This window comes from Dromiciops gliroides, chromosome 4 (genome assembly GCF_019393635.1).
Source record: "Dromiciops gliroides isolate mDroGli1 chromosome 4, mDroGli1.pri, whole genome shotgun sequence".
Taxonomy (NCBI): domain Eukaryota; kingdom Metazoa; phylum Chordata; class Mammalia; order Microbiotheria; family Microbiotheriidae; genus Dromiciops; species Dromiciops gliroides.
This window is the reverse complement of record NC_057864.1, coordinates 281,136,596-281,152,147: the sequence shown is the minus strand read 5'-3', so window position 1 is coordinate 281,152,147 and position 15,552 is coordinate 281,136,596. Positions and strand designations below refer to the sequence as shown.

Below are 15,552 nucleotides of genomic sequence, written 5' to 3'. Positions count from 1 at the left end.
CTCAAATGAGAAAATATTTGTAAATCGCTTAGCACAGTGCTTCGCATAAAATAGGTGCCTAATAAGTTCTTGCTTCCTTCCCTTTCTTCTAAAGCCTGGCCCTTAAGACATTTTTTTTCTTTAGTCCTGGTTAGCTGTTGTCAGGCTTGCACATAAATGTTTTCTTTCTGGCAGTGGAAACTTCTTGTTTCTTCATTTAGAGATTTTTAACCTATCAGGACGCCAGATTTAATCTCTTTATTTTATCTCTCCATTCATCCCATTAATCTGGCTTCAGTATTAGGAAAGGCCTTCCTCACTTTGCATAGCTAATACAGGCCATATCTTACCTAACAGGTTCCACAGTGTGAGTCATCATGTGTGACAAAGGAAATTTTTCCATTTTTAATGAATCACTGTTTATTTAGCCAGAGCCTAGGAACTTGATCAGTCATTATTGATAGATTTAGCTTTTACATGTCCAGATATTGATTAATTAATGAGACTGCCTTTTGATTTATTGGGCGAATCCTTCTTTTCTTTTCTTTTATTTATTTATTTATTTATTTTTTTTGCGGGGCAATGGGGGTTAAGTGACTTGCCCAGGGTCACACAGCTAGTAAGTGTCAAGTATCTGAGGTCAGATTTGAACTCAGGTCCTCCTGAATCCAGGGCCGGTGCTTTATCCACTGCGCCACCTAGCTGCCCCAAATCCTTCTTTTCTTAAAGCAGTTGACATTGATTATTTAATTTTAGTTTACGAATCACATGTCACATAACCTTTGATAGTATCTTTCTTTCCTAGTAGTACTGTCTATCTGTTAGGTCTTAAATGTAAGAAACAGAAATAGTTAAGACAAAAGAGGCAAATAGAAGGACTTAAGACATACCTGGAAGAAGGCATCCTTAATAAGTGTCTCTTTGGGATGAACAAAGAAGTTTAGAGCTGAAAGAGAAAGAAAAAATATTTTTGTGTTAAGGAAAGGATTTATTTTAACTTTAAAAATATATGATATTATCATTGTTACAGATGATTATTTTGATATCTTAAAAAAGAACAGTTTTATTTAAAACTTGTAATAATAATAGCTGGGCAGCTAGGTGGTGCAATGAGTAGAACTCTGAGCCTGGAGCCAGGAAGACTTGATTTGAAATCTGGTTTAAGACACTTCCTAGCTGTGTGACCCTGGACAATTAATTTAACCCTGTTTGCCTCAGTTTCTTCATCAGTAAAATGAGCTGGAGAAGGAAAGGACCACTCCAGTATCTTTGCCAAGAAAAGTTCCAATGGAGTCATAAAGAATCAGACATTACTGAAATAACTAAACAACAGCAGTTGTAATTTATATAATGTTTGCTATATATTAGGCACAGTGCTAAGTGCTTTTACATCATCATCACATTTGATCCTTACAATAACCCTTGGAGGTAGGTACTATCATTATCCCCATTTTACATAAGGAAAATGAGGCAAACAGAGGTTAATGACTTTTCTGGGATTCCACATCCCAGAGCTAGTTCCTAAAGTCAAATTTGAACTTAGGTCTTCCTGACGCCATGTACAGTGCTCTATCTACTGTACCACCTAGCTGTATAACCATAGCTTTCAGTTTTGATTTGAGTAGAAAATGAACTATGGTATAAAATATCAACTGAATGATACACTATGATGCTTAACTTACATGTCTAACCTGAAAAAAGTCCAAGGTCTCCCACTGCATTGGGGGCCATGCCAATCTTTCTGACCTTTGTCTTGCCACTGGACTCTGAATGATGAAAGGAGAGCCTGAGGCTGGTGAATTTGCACAGCCCTGCCTCACTTAAATCCAATTCTCTTGGGGGCAGCTAGGTGGCGCAGTGGATAGAGCACCGGCCCTGGAGTCAGGAGTACCTGAGTTCAAATCCGGCCTCAGACACTTGACACTTACTAGCTGTGTGACCCTGGGCAAGTCACTTAACCCCAATTGCCTCACTAAAAAAATAAAATTAAAAAAAAATAAATCCAATTCTCTTGCAAGTCAAGACATCACCAACCTGACCTCTTTGGTCCTCTTCCTCCTCCTCCTCCAACAACAACAACAACAACAACAACAAACAACAAAAATGACAACAGCAGCAGCAACAACAATAATAACAACAAACAACATCTACCCAAAATAAGCACTTAATAAATGCTTATTGACTTGACTCTTGAATTGGCTACCATACTCAACCACGGACCGCCTAATAAAATCCAGAAGATTGTCTACAGGCTAAGATTAAAGTTCAGTCTAGTTCTGAATTACAATCTTTTGTTTGAGACAACTATTTAGTTTAGGGTTAGGAATTCCCAAGATCCTCTCCAGCTTTTAACCAGAACAAAATCTAAGGAAATGAGGTCATTGTCCTCCACTCCTGTGGTACATATTCATGCTTTTATTATGTATAAGTGGATAGTAACATGTAATCTTTCATTCATCTTACATTTAATTTGGAAAGAAAAGAAAAACTATATTTTAGAGAAATATTATATTATTCTTATACAACTGCATAGTATATTCAGGCAAATAACTAACCTCCCCCTCTCAATGAATTTTTCTTTATTAAAATCCAGAGAAATATAAGTACAACCCCTCCCCCCCCCCACAGCTTAAAGAGTGCTAAAGGAATGGGTGTACCATGTCCAAGCCTTTTGAATTGTAGAGAATCATGGTATCTAATTCATTTGCAAAGCACTGCTTTATGATAAAAAACGGTAAAACCAAAAATTGAGAAATCATAAACATTTGGAGGGAAACTTAAGAATAATTTCAAAAGGCTATCATTTTTATAAGGAGTATTTGGGAATTATCATTTTTTAATTGAATTTAAATCACTGAGAGTCAGGAGGCTCTCAGTTTAGTGCACTGAAGTAGGTGGGAAACAAGTAGAACAACCTGAGAGAAGAACATGAGGGGAAGAATCGAAGAGGGAGAGGACTATAAAGCTGACTTGTCAGAGATATGGTTGCTGTCAGAAGGCTTCAGATAAATGGTTCTTGACCAATATGAGAGAAAATTTACTTCTTTGGTGAAAAGTTTTAGTGGCAGTTATTGTTTCTTTCTACTGCCACCTTTGGCTTGAGAAGGAAAAGCAGAGGAGTTTTGCAGCTGCTTTGTATACTGGTATGTTGGTAAGATTTGTTGGCATGGCATATAGTGGAGTTATATTGCTGGGAGCATATTCTTATTGGACAGTGCCACACCCAGACACTGCTCTGGTTCATAGGGTCCAGAGATAATTTTATGAGTTTTTCATTTCTCTAGCTTAGTACAGTGCTTGGCACATAGTAGATGCTTAATAAATATTCAATTTAAATAATTAAATAAAGAGGCAGCTAGGTGGTACAGTGGGTAGAGTCCTGGGCAAGTCATTTAACCTTGTTTGTCTCAGTTTCTTCATCTGTAAAATGAGTTAGAGAAAGAAATGGCAAACCACTACAGTATCTTTGCCAAGAAAATCCCAAATAGGGTCACAAAGAGTCAGACACAACTGAAATGACTGAACAACAATTTAATAAAGGCTTAATTCAGAGTACTGCTATTCCCCTTAAGAAGTAACATTTTTTAAGACATCCTAAATTAAAAGGGCTTGTAAATGTTATGATTAAGTAGAGAAGAGAAGAGAATTTGCCCAGTTGAAGAGTGGTGAGGACCAACAGTTAAATGGTGAGCAGAGAGGAGCAGTTTTGTGTGCTGCAGACAGGTTTCTGAATGGACTAGTGACTTCAAAGTCTGTAGTCCAGCACTGTGAGTTTCTTCAATCACATAGGTTTAACTCCCATATATACTCTCCAAATGGGTTTCTGTAAACCCTGTGCCCATTCTTTATTATAGATATTGAGTGGACTGGGGGGAGAATGTATTCTAGGTTTTTATGTGTATTTTGATATGTTTATGCATTAACTTCAGTATATTAGTAACTGTGATATTACTATTTCTTTTGTTTTGTTAAGAAAATGGTTATACTTAAGACCTGAAATTGTCATTGCTATAAGTGGCTATTTCTAGAAATATCTCCCATTGTTTAGGTATATTACATTGTGAGTAGCTGGTATATAGATAGAAAATGCATCAAGAGACAGTGCTGAGAAGGGAAACTGTATTTTCTTTCAAGGGTTAACCCAAACAATCTGACAGAGTTTGGGGGTAACCATCTGGTGATGGTCCATCTCTGGGCACCTAGGTCTGCAAATGTGAGGGCAGGTGAGAGTGATCAAATGAATCTAGAATGTAGTGTCAATAGGTACCAAGAGATGACATATTGTGATACATTGATGAGTGACTATTCCATATCATATGACACTATTATTACTTTGATACCCATTTCAATGAAAATCTAGAGAGAGGTCAAAGATATTTGAGAGTATACAATAGTATACTAAAATGAGGTAATGAATACAAGGTCTTTGAAGCAAACTGTCATTTTTCTTTTTTCTTAGAGTACCTTATGTAGAATAGCCCCTTAATAAATATTTCCTGAATTCAATTAAATTGATATTAAGAACCCTAAATCTTTAGGGGGTTAGTTATTTGCTTGAGTTCACTATGCAGCTGCATAAGAATAACCTGGCATTCCTCTAAAGGATATTCTTTCTTTTCTTTTCAAATAAGAATGTGAGGTGAATCAGACTTGGAGGTTTGCTGTTGGCCATTGTATATAACAAAGGCAGGAATCTGAACCAGGTGACTGCAGGACCATGACCCTGCTTCTTTGTCTTAACTTTTGTTCAGACTCAAATTAATTTTCATTCTAAGCAGGGGAGAATCTTGGGAATTTTTAATAGAAAGTTAAATAGTTGTATCAGACAAAGAATTGGATTCATAACCAGACAATGGGATTAAAAAAATATTTTAGCATGGAGGAATTCTACTCGCTTTGTTAGTCCTCTTAGTTGGGTATGCTTCTAGTTCATAGCTTCTGGAATGACTAAGTCAACAGTCAAGTCAGTAAGCATTTAGTAGGTGTTTACCATGTATAAGGCACTGTGCTAAGTCCCTGGGGATACAAAAACAAGCAAGCTGGGGATATACACAATTAAAAAGAAAGACAGTCCTTGACAACACATAAAAAGGTAGCTGAAAAGCCAGGGTGAATGATGAAATAGAGCATGGTGGGAGAGTTTGGAGACTGAATGAGTGGTCTTTACTCTCTCGAATCAAGTTGTTAGCCTGCTCTTTTCAGAGAGAGATTTTCTAGCCATTGTACCCTAAATAATAAAAAAAAAATCAATAAACATTTATTAAGCATTACTGTGAGCCAGGCACTGTGCTTAGCACTGCAGATACAAATAAACAAAAGAAAGACAGTCCCTGCCCTCAAGAAGTTTATAATCAAGTGGGGAACTACAGCACTGAAAAGGAAGTTGAAGGGGGGGGAGGGGGCGGGGGGTAGGTACTGCTTGGGCAAAAAATGGAGGGCATGATGTTCTAGGCATAGAAATGTTAAGGGCTAAAATTCTAGCTAAACTGTCTAAAATATCTAATGAGTGGTCACCAATAAATTATAAGCTTTAGCAAGAGTTAGACTTTTAAGCATTTATTAAGGAGAATAAGAATTTGATAAAGAGAGAGAGAAAGGCCTAGATTTCTATCTATTAAAGGGAGAGCGCATTTCTAGCTCCACTCTCCACCAGTGTCCTCAGGAAAGAGAGCAAGACTGAGCGCCAGTCTCTTCCTTCCTCCTCCCACTAGCCTGAGTCACTTCCTGACGCCAAAGAAAAGACTCCTAGTCTTGCCCTCAAAGACCTTCGCTTCATGGGCGGAACTCTTCTACAGTAAGTCTCCAGCAGGTGGCGTCATTCCAATCGTTACAGTTACCAAGCAAAACCTCTGATGAAAATTGGACAGTTTACTGGAAACTTTTGAGCAGACAGTAAAGGTAAGTTTTGGAAGGACTTCACCCTGTAGCCCAGGGCTTTTTAAACTTTTTCCACTCAAGACCCCTTTCACCTGAGAAATTTTTACATGGCCTCAGATATATAGGTATATAAAATAGGTATACATAACCTTTTTCTGTTGTCAAATTTTTCATGACTCCCACATTCAGTTTAAGAAGCAACAGAGGGACTTGAGAAAGTATGGAATTTCAAAAACTGAGTCAATCTGGATGTTGATAAGATTGCAAGCAGAATCTCTGATGGAAAGAAAGTTCTGAACTCACTATAAAGAAAAACTTTGGGAGGAAATTATTACTCCACCCTCTGGTATCCCCTAGTAGATAGGAGCTGATAGAGTCGATAGATAATGATCCAGATAAATATTGCTATTTATCTTACTTAGGGAAGCTAGGTGGTGCAGTGGATGGAGTGCCAGACCTGGAATCAGGAAGACTCATCTTCCTGAGTTCAATTCTGGCCTAAGATACTTCCTAGCTGTATGACCCTAGGCAAGTCACTTAACCATATTTACCTCAGTTCCTCATCTGTAACATGAGCTGGAGAAGAAGGAAATGGCAAACCACTCTAGGATCTTAGCCAAGAAAACCCCAAATGGGGTAATGAAAGAGTTAGATACAACTGAACAACAAACAACAATTTATCTTAGTAAGTGATTTCATTACATTTCTTTGCTTTGAATTAATTGCATCCTCTGGCTGACTAGTAAAAGTCTGCATACCAGTGAATATTCAAGGACTATGGTGTTTCAAGTGAGTCCAAGACTCAGAGTACCTTTAATTTGGTGCAGTTTTTCTGGGGGTCCCATATGTGTGAGGGTACTCTGGGTACAATATTGTATTTGCTTTTGTTTCAAAAATTTGTTTTCAAGCATGCTGCTTAGAACATGAAACACATTGTTCTATAGAAATAATATCAAAAGCAGTGATTGGGTTCTAAGATTATCCTCCATAATAAATGACAACTAATTTATCATAATCTTCTGAGTTCTGGGAACTTGGAGCCCTTCCGGAGAGTAGCCAGGTGGTACATTTGTCCACTGGCCTGGACTCAGGAAAACCTGAGTTCAAATTTGACTCCAGAGACTTATCTAGCCATGTGACCTTGGGCAAGTCACTTAACCTTTCTTTGCCTCAGTTTCCTTATCCATAAAATGGGTCCCTCAGGTTGTCAGGCACCCTGACCTCTGAGTATGGGGTGGGGGTGGTGGTCCTAAAATGCTGGTACAGGCACATTAAGAGAAGTATTGTAAAGTACCAATCTGCCCCCAACATGGCTTGTATTCATCACCATCACCATCACCAAACTCTTTGGTGTTTTGGTTTCCAAGACTTTAGATAGTATGGTAATGTGATCTGACACACAAGACTTCTTAGGGGTTTATGAACAAAAGAAGGCAAAATAGACACACAGAGAAAGTCGTTCAGAAGTAATAGAGCCTAGAATTGCATTACTTCAACATAAGGAGGGGCCCTACTTATTATTTTTTTGTCTCTTTCAAAGATTGTCAGCTCTATAGTTGTCTAGATTAGGTTAACCTATAGAATATGAGCTATGATTTCAGCCTTCTGTCTGCTATTTGTGGTTGTGTGGTGCTGATCGGCAAGCACATCGTGGGAGAGAGGCTGGAATGTTTGTTAGGGCTATTGACTTTAGCTCTTCCTTTCCTGTCCCCACAGCTAAGCTGCCATACCTTCCTGATTGTCGTAACAATTATAGGTAGAATTTCATTCTTTTTTGAGGTTTAGCTTCTGCCTTTGGAGTTCTGTTTAATTTAAAAAAAAAAGAAATAATACATTGTTAAATAAGTTTTGATTACCTTAAAAGAATGGAAGTACCTGGAAGCACTTGACATTTGAAGAACTAATAGTGGGACAAAAGGACACAGAATAGGGGAATGTGGGTCTCTACAGACAAATTTTACATGCTTCATGATTTTGTGTAGGGCCAGTCATCCACAGTCATCCATAGGGTTGTTATGGGCCTGGGGTACTTCAGAAGTTTTCTGGGGGAAATCAAGGAACTTTCTCCTTGAGAAACTAAACCAAAGGACAGACACACCTAAAGAGATAAAAGGCACCAGATCTGGACTGAGTTAGCTCCAGGACCGCCACCCTTCATTCCAGTCTCCCCCACCCCTCAGAGAGATGATTAGGTGTGGCTGCTGCCTTTGTGGCATGTCAGAGATGGCTTGGAGATCAGAGATGCCTCTCACCCAACTTCCCGCAGCCACCACAAGTGGGGGGATGGTCGTCCCCCAATAAGGGAACTTTTCACAGTCAGATGATCACTCCATTGGACCACCATAGGTCCTCTATAAAAGTATCTGCCTGTCTCCGGCTTGGGTAGATAGGTATCTCAGAGAATCACACCTCTGTGCCATATCTTCTCCTCATGAGAAACAGTCCAAGAACTTTTCTCTTGGTTTCCTTTCTCTAGTGCCTAAAAGAAATATTATTTTACTCTAATTGGATTTGTGTGCAAAAGGGTGTAATTATTTAAATAGGAATTCCTAAGAACCCCTACCCCAAACCCCCCACCAATTTCCCCCATAACAGGGTGGAGAGTAATTGTGCCAAAAAATGAAAAATAACTTCATGTATTCTATGGTACTATCTCTTCCTTTTTGTCATCCAGGCCACTTTTAAGGCTATTAAAACCTTGATAAGATTCAATGACATTGACTCATACTGATTAAATAGAAGAGAGGTTGCTTTAATTGTCATCTGTATACCTGAGAAAGGAATGGTATATACATAGCTCCCTGCTCTGATATCCTTCCCATCTTCAAAACTGGAACCCTTGAGCACTAGCTTAGATTTTAGAACTGTGGCTTCTGTATTGTTTTTGTATTTTGTTTTTTGTTTTTTGCGGGGCAATGTGGGTTAAGTGACTTGCCCAGGGTCACACAGCTAGCAAGTGTCAAGTGTCTGAGGCCAGATTTAAACTCAGGTCCTTCTGGATCCAGGGCTGGTGCTTTATCCACTGGGCCACCTAGCTGCCCCCAGATTTCAGAACTTATCCTGCCTTTAATTAGGTACAATTTAAGGAGCCCTAGACCAATATAATTCAGTGGCTCAGTTTCTCTTTAGGCTTGGCATTGATCTCTCTCTTCAACTTTGTACCAGATTTTGGGAACTGAATTATTGTTTTGTTCTAAATGACTAACCCCCTAATTTGTACCCCCATTTTACTAAGTGGATTCATATCTTGTTAATTTCATCACCATTCTGACCTGTTCCTGACTTTTTCTGGACTTTGGAATTATTCTTTTATTGCTGTCTCATCTGAATATCCCTCTGCCTGCCTCACTTCTCCCACTGGCTCCTAAAGCCTCCTAAAGAGGCCCAGGCTTGTCTGACTTCATTCCCAATTTAGCCCTGTTCCTGACTTTCTTGGGACTTCAAAATAATGCTCTGGAGCTGAGTATCTTCATTTCCCCCCACCCCATTTTCTCATTTTCCTTTTAGGTTGTCTTCCTCATTAGACTTCAAGCTACTTCAAGGCCTTCTTTCTGTTTAATGTATACATATCTGGCACTTACCTGGCACATGGTAAGTGCTTAATAAATGCTTATTTTCTTCCTTCTGCTTTCTTGTCTGTTGATCCAGTTTCTTTAGTACTGAGAGTCCTATTTTGCTTCCCAACTTTCTGACCCTCATTTCCCATTGTGATATTGTGATATTCCTGCCTAGAAACCCCCATTATTTCTTTTTTTTTGTCCTCAAGGAGCTTTTATTTATTTTATTTTATTTTTAAACTGCAAAAACATTTTTTTTTCAGTTACATGTAAGGGTAGTTTTCAACATTCATTTTCATAAGATTTAGAGTTCCAAATTTTTCTCTCTCCCTCACTCCCTTTCCTCCCCCCTCCACAAGACCACAACCAGGTTATATATGTACAATCCACAAGCTTCGACATTAGTCCCTTTGGGTTGTCTTGGATGATTGCATTGCTGAGAGTAGTTAAGTCATTCACAACTGCTCAGTGAATAATACTGCTGTTACTATGCACAATGTCCTCCCAGGTCTGCTCAGTTCACTATACATCAGTTCATCAGTCTTTCCAGGTTTTTCTGGGATCATCCTGTTTGTCATTGCCTATAGCAAAATACCATTCCACTACAATCATATACCACAGCTTCTTCCATCTTTCCTCAGTTGATGGACATTCCCTTGATTCTCAATTCTTAGCCACTACAAAGAGTTTCTATAAATATTTTTTGTACAAATTTCCCCCCTTTTCTCTTTTTCATGATTGTTATTGTTAACTGTTTCCCTTCTATCCTATTCCCTTCCCCATGATATTTATTCTATTATCCATCTTCTTTCATCCTATTACTCTTCAAAAGGGATTTGCTTCTGTCTGTCCCCTCCCCTAATCTGCCCTTCCTTCTTTTGCCCCTCTCTCTTTATCCCCTTCCCCTCCTATTTTCCTGCAGGATTAGATAGATTACTCCATCCAACTGAGTGTGTATGTTATTCCCTCCTTGAGCCATTTCTAATGCGATTGAGGTCTTTGAGCCAATTTTGATGAGTGTGAGGCTCGTTTACTTCCCAGATTAAATAGATTACTCCACCCAATTGGGTACGTATGCCTCTGTGTGTGTGTGTGTGTGTGTGTGTGTGTGTGTTAGTTCCTCCTTGAGGCAACTCTGATGAGTTTAAAGTCCGTGAGCCTTTTCTGATGAGTGTAAAATTCATTTACTGCCCTGCTCCTCTTCCATCTCTTCCCCCACTCCATAAGCCTTTTCCTGTTTCTTTCATGTAGTATTTCACCTCTGGCCTTCCCCCTCTCCCAGTGCATTCCCCTCACCCCTCAATTTGACCCTAAAGATGTCATCATGGGGCAGCTAGGTGACACAGTGGACAAAGCATCCACCCTGGACCCAGGGGGATCCCAGCCCAAACCCGTCCTCAGACCCAAGACAGTCACCCACTGCACAACCCGAGGTATGTCCTCCAACTCCAATTTTTTATAGCTCTCTAGGGTCTTGTATTTGAAAGTTAAATTTGCCATTCAGTTAAGGTCTTTTCATCACAAATATCTGAAAGTCCTTTTTTCCACTGAAGTCCCATTTTTTACTCTGAAAGATTATGATCAATTTTGCTGGATATGTGATTCTTGGTTGTAATTCCAATCCCTTTGCCCTCTTGAATATCATATTCCATGCCCTCCAGTCCTTTAATGTAGAAGCTGCTTGATCTTGTGCTATCCTGACTGGGGCTCCACAGTACTTGAATTCTTTCTTTTTGGCAACTTGCAATATTTTCTCCTTTACCTGAGGGCTCTGGAATTTGGCTATAATATTCCTAGGAGTTTTCTTTTGGGATCTCTTTCTGGAGGTGATCAGTGGATGCTTTTAATTTCTATTTTAGCTTCTTCTTCTAGAATTTCAGGGCAATTTCCCCGGAGAATAACTTAGAAGATGATGTCTAAGTTCTTTCATAGATCATGGTTTTCAGGTAGACCAATAATTTTCAAATTATTTCTCCTGGAACTATTTTCCAGGTCAGCAGTTTTTCCCAGAAGATATTTCACATTGCCTTCTATTTTTTTATTCATTTGGATTTGTTTTATTGTGTCTTGGTTTCTCATAAAGTCACTGGCTTCCATTTGTTCAATCCTAATTCTTAGGCAATTATTTTCATCAGAGTGCTTTTCCATTTGGCTTTTCAAGATGTTGACTTTTTTCTCATGTCTTTCCTGCATCACCCTCATTTCTCTTTCCATTTTTTCCCCTCTACCTCTCTAACTTCAAAGTCCTTTTTGAGTGCTTCTATGGCCTGAGACTAATTCATACTTTTCTTGGAAGCTTTAGATATAGGGGCCCTGATGTTGACATCTTCCTCTGAGGGTGCACCTTGATCTTCCTTGTCACTAAAGAAACTTTCTATTGTCCTCACCTTTCTCTGTCTGCTCATCTTGCCTTTCTCTTACTTAGCTTTTAGCTCCTTAAAGTGGGGCACTGTTTCTAGGCTGCAGTATCCCAAGCTTCAGAAGTCCCAGGTGTTATGATTTAAGGAGGATCAGGTTCTTCACTCACCCGGCCTGTTCCCTGGTCTGTAGATGACCCCGGACCAACTTGCTAATCAACCAGCTTTGTGTGTTGTGGTTGTCAGCTCTGATGAACCTGTGCCCCTCCCCCACCTGGGCCCCTGCTACTCAAGCCTACCTCCTGGTTCCCAGCAGGGGTAAAAAACCCAAGTTCTGCCTCAGCATCAGCATAGACCCCTGTAGTGTTCCCCCTGCCAAGAGCTCAGCCCTCTCACTAGACTGTGAGCTTAGTTCCAGATGACACTGGTGCTTCAGCTAATTCAGAGGCTTTGGGGGTCTCCTTCTCTGGTGAGGCCTTCCTGGGACTGGATCTGTGTTAGGGTGACTGTGGAGTTCGGCTCCACTCTTGTATCAGTACAGCAGCTCCCTCCTTCTAACCTTCCAAGCTGTTCTTGGTTAGAAGATGATTTCAGCAGATTCTTCTGTGGGTTTTGCTGCTCCAGGCATTGTCCTATGGCATTATTTTGATGTTTTTTGGAGTGATCGTCTCATGAGTTCGAGAGCTCACTGCCTTTTCTCTGCCATCTTGGCTCTTCTTCCACCATGTTGGCTCCCCATTACTTCTTCACATTGTCCATTTGCCTACCTGGAATTCCTGTTTGGAATTCCCAGATTCCTGTTGTTGGGGAAACTCCTTAGTTGCCTATTCTATTCCCATGAATTTGCTTGCTCAGGCATTCCTAGTCACCAGGGTTTGCAATGACTGAGACTTGGTTATGTGACGAGTTAAACTAAATCTGCGGTTGCCTTAAATTAGAAGTTTTAGCACCAGTCTTTGGGCATTAAGCATTTATTAAAGAGTAAAGAGAGAACATGTGAAATTCAGAAATATAGGAAACCTGTCTACCCTGGTCTGCTTCTTCTGCCACCATGAGCTTGTTCCTGAATGAAAGAGCCTGATCCTGAGTCTCCTCGAGTGGAAGCTCCCTGCCAGACAGGAAGAGGGGCGGTCCCCACACACAGCTCCAAGCTAATTGGCTGGTAGCATTTAAGTCCATTGATTGACATGACTTGAAGGCAGTCCATGAATTGTGAGGTAACTTCCAGATGCTGGGACCCATGCTCTCTAATAATATTCTCACAGTTAGCACAAAATGAAATAATGAAAGAAACCTTACATGGTTTACTTGCTCTTTCTGACTTGAATTCAATGAAATCAGAACAAAGGAAAAACTTTGTCAAGAGGTTTTTGACTTGTTTGTTTGGAAGCCTTTTTTTTTTTGAATCATACGATCATAGAGCTAGAAAGGACCTTAGAGGCCACTGAATTCAGGCTCCCTAATTTTTTTATACATGAGAAAACTGAGGTCGAGAGATATTAAGTTACTTGCTTAGCATCATAAGGTATCCAGCGTGTTTATTTTCACTGGATGTTTTCTGCATGGAATTCTCTGCTTCTTCATTTCTACCTCTTGGCTTCTATGCTTCTTTCAAGTATCAGCTAAAATCTCACCTTCTAAAAGAAGCCTTTCTTGGTTCCCCTTAATTCTAAGGCCTTCCCTCTGCAATTATCTCCATTTTATCTGGTATATATCTTGTTTATAAATAGCTGTTTGCATGTTGTTTCCCATATTAGACTGTGAGCTCCTAGAGGGTAGGGATTGTCTTTTGCCTTGCTTTGTGTCACCAGTGTTTAGCATACTGCTTGGCTCATAGTAGCTGCTTAATAAATGCTAGTTTACTTAATCTGACATGACTATTAAGTGTGTCAGGATTCAAGTCCAGGTCTTCCTGACTCTAATTCAGTGATTCCTCTATTACACCAAGCTCTCCTTTTTGGAACCTCCCTGCTCAGTAAAGGGTTGGTGCAGTTAGCTCATCCTGAAAGCGTAGAATGATTTCAGTATATAGATGTTATATGATAAGAAAGAGAGACTTTATGTAGTTAATTTCCTGTCTGCTTTTCATGGTTAGGAAATGAAGGGGAAATATTATGACAATGGTTAAAAGAAAAATCCTTTGAGGGTAGAGAGTAGGCAATTAAAATGTAGACATTTTAAAAGTCTTTTGTGAATTTTAAGTTTCAATTTATGAGGAGGGGTTTCTTTTCTTTCAATTGTCATGTTATTCTTGTAATAATATGCTTTGCCCTTCTTCTACAAACTATGTATTTACCTATCCTGACAACTTAGCATTTCTATTCAGGAGCAAAAGGAATGTCACCTTAATATACTTTGTATTTTACAGTTATAACATCAGAAATGATGAGCTGGAAGGGATTTCAGAGGCTCTAGTTTATTTATTTATTTATTTATTTTTGTGGGGCAATGGGGGTTAAGTGACTTGCCCAGGGTCACACAGCTAGTAAGTGTCTGAGGCCGGATTTGAACTCAGGTACTCCTGAATCCAGGGCCGGTGTTTTATCCACTGCACCACCTAGCCGCCCCTCAGAGGCTCTAGTTTAATACCCTCATTTTACAGATAAGGAAACTGAGACTCAGTGAGATTATGACTTGTCCAAAATCCCTCAGGAAGTAAATGGCAGAGGTAGAATTTAAACCAAGGTCTTTTGACTTGAGAGGCATTGCTCTTTCCATTTCACTATTCTGTCTTTCATATTGTCAACATCTAAGGAATGCAAAATAACAGATACTTCATGAATCCCTCGGTTTTGTTAGTAGGGTTGTAAATTGGACAAGGGACAAAATTACTACTCTTTCTCTCAATGCTTTCAGAACAGCTTTTCCTTTCCTTAATTTTCTTCCTTGGCTCCTCCAATTATGTTAAATAATTCATTAGAAAACATTTGGGTAGTATAAACAAAATACTGTTTTCCCTTGTTGGTACTTAGTCAAATTTTAGTTTCTATAATCCATGCCTATAAAATGTATCCCTTGGTTCCTCTAAATGTTTTTTGTCATTCTTCTTTGGATCCTTCCAATTGGTCTATATATTTTTGGCACTCAATTCTGAATAGTTTTCCACATGTTGTCTCCATAGGATAATACTGAGAAGTTTTTGTCTCCTTCTTGACTCAATGGCCACATATAATAATACATTGTCCAATAGAGTGTACAGATTAAATACTCAACAAATGTTTGCTAACATAAAAATCCACACAGAAACCTATTGCGAATTTATAGTTTCCCTTTCCCCCTACTTTCTTTCCTATGCCTTTTAATGGGGTTTGGGGTGGGGGTGGAGGGAGAATTGGTTCTGGTATTTTTGTTGAGTTGAAATTGAATTTATACTTGAAAGATAAATTTCAGAATATAAGGGCCCTATTTTACTATTATCATTCTTAGAAAAGTCTCTATAATTTATGGATATATGTATGTGCATATACATATAAAATATGTGCATAAATGTATATACACATATGTGTATGTAAATATATAATGTATATATCTGTATGTATATGTATGTATGAGAATATATAAATATATATATTGAATGAGTAAGGAGAATGAATATATATAATTCATTCTATACATTGAATATATTCAACAAACATTTATTAGGCACCTAATAAGTACAAGGACCATTCTAGGCATTAAAGATACAAAAATAACAATGAAATCATCTCTGCCCTTGAGAAGCTTCCATTGTACTGGGTAGTAGTGGGAATATATAGATAAGTTAATAGAAATACACAAATACA

At 38.9% G+C, this 15,552-nt stretch overlaps 1 pseudogene; it reads left to right on the top strand.

Annotated features, from left to right (window-relative positions):
* LOC122755029 overlaps positions 1–15,552 on the top strand; it is a 32,576-nt pseudogene that overhangs the window by 9,757 nt on the left and 7,267 nt on the right.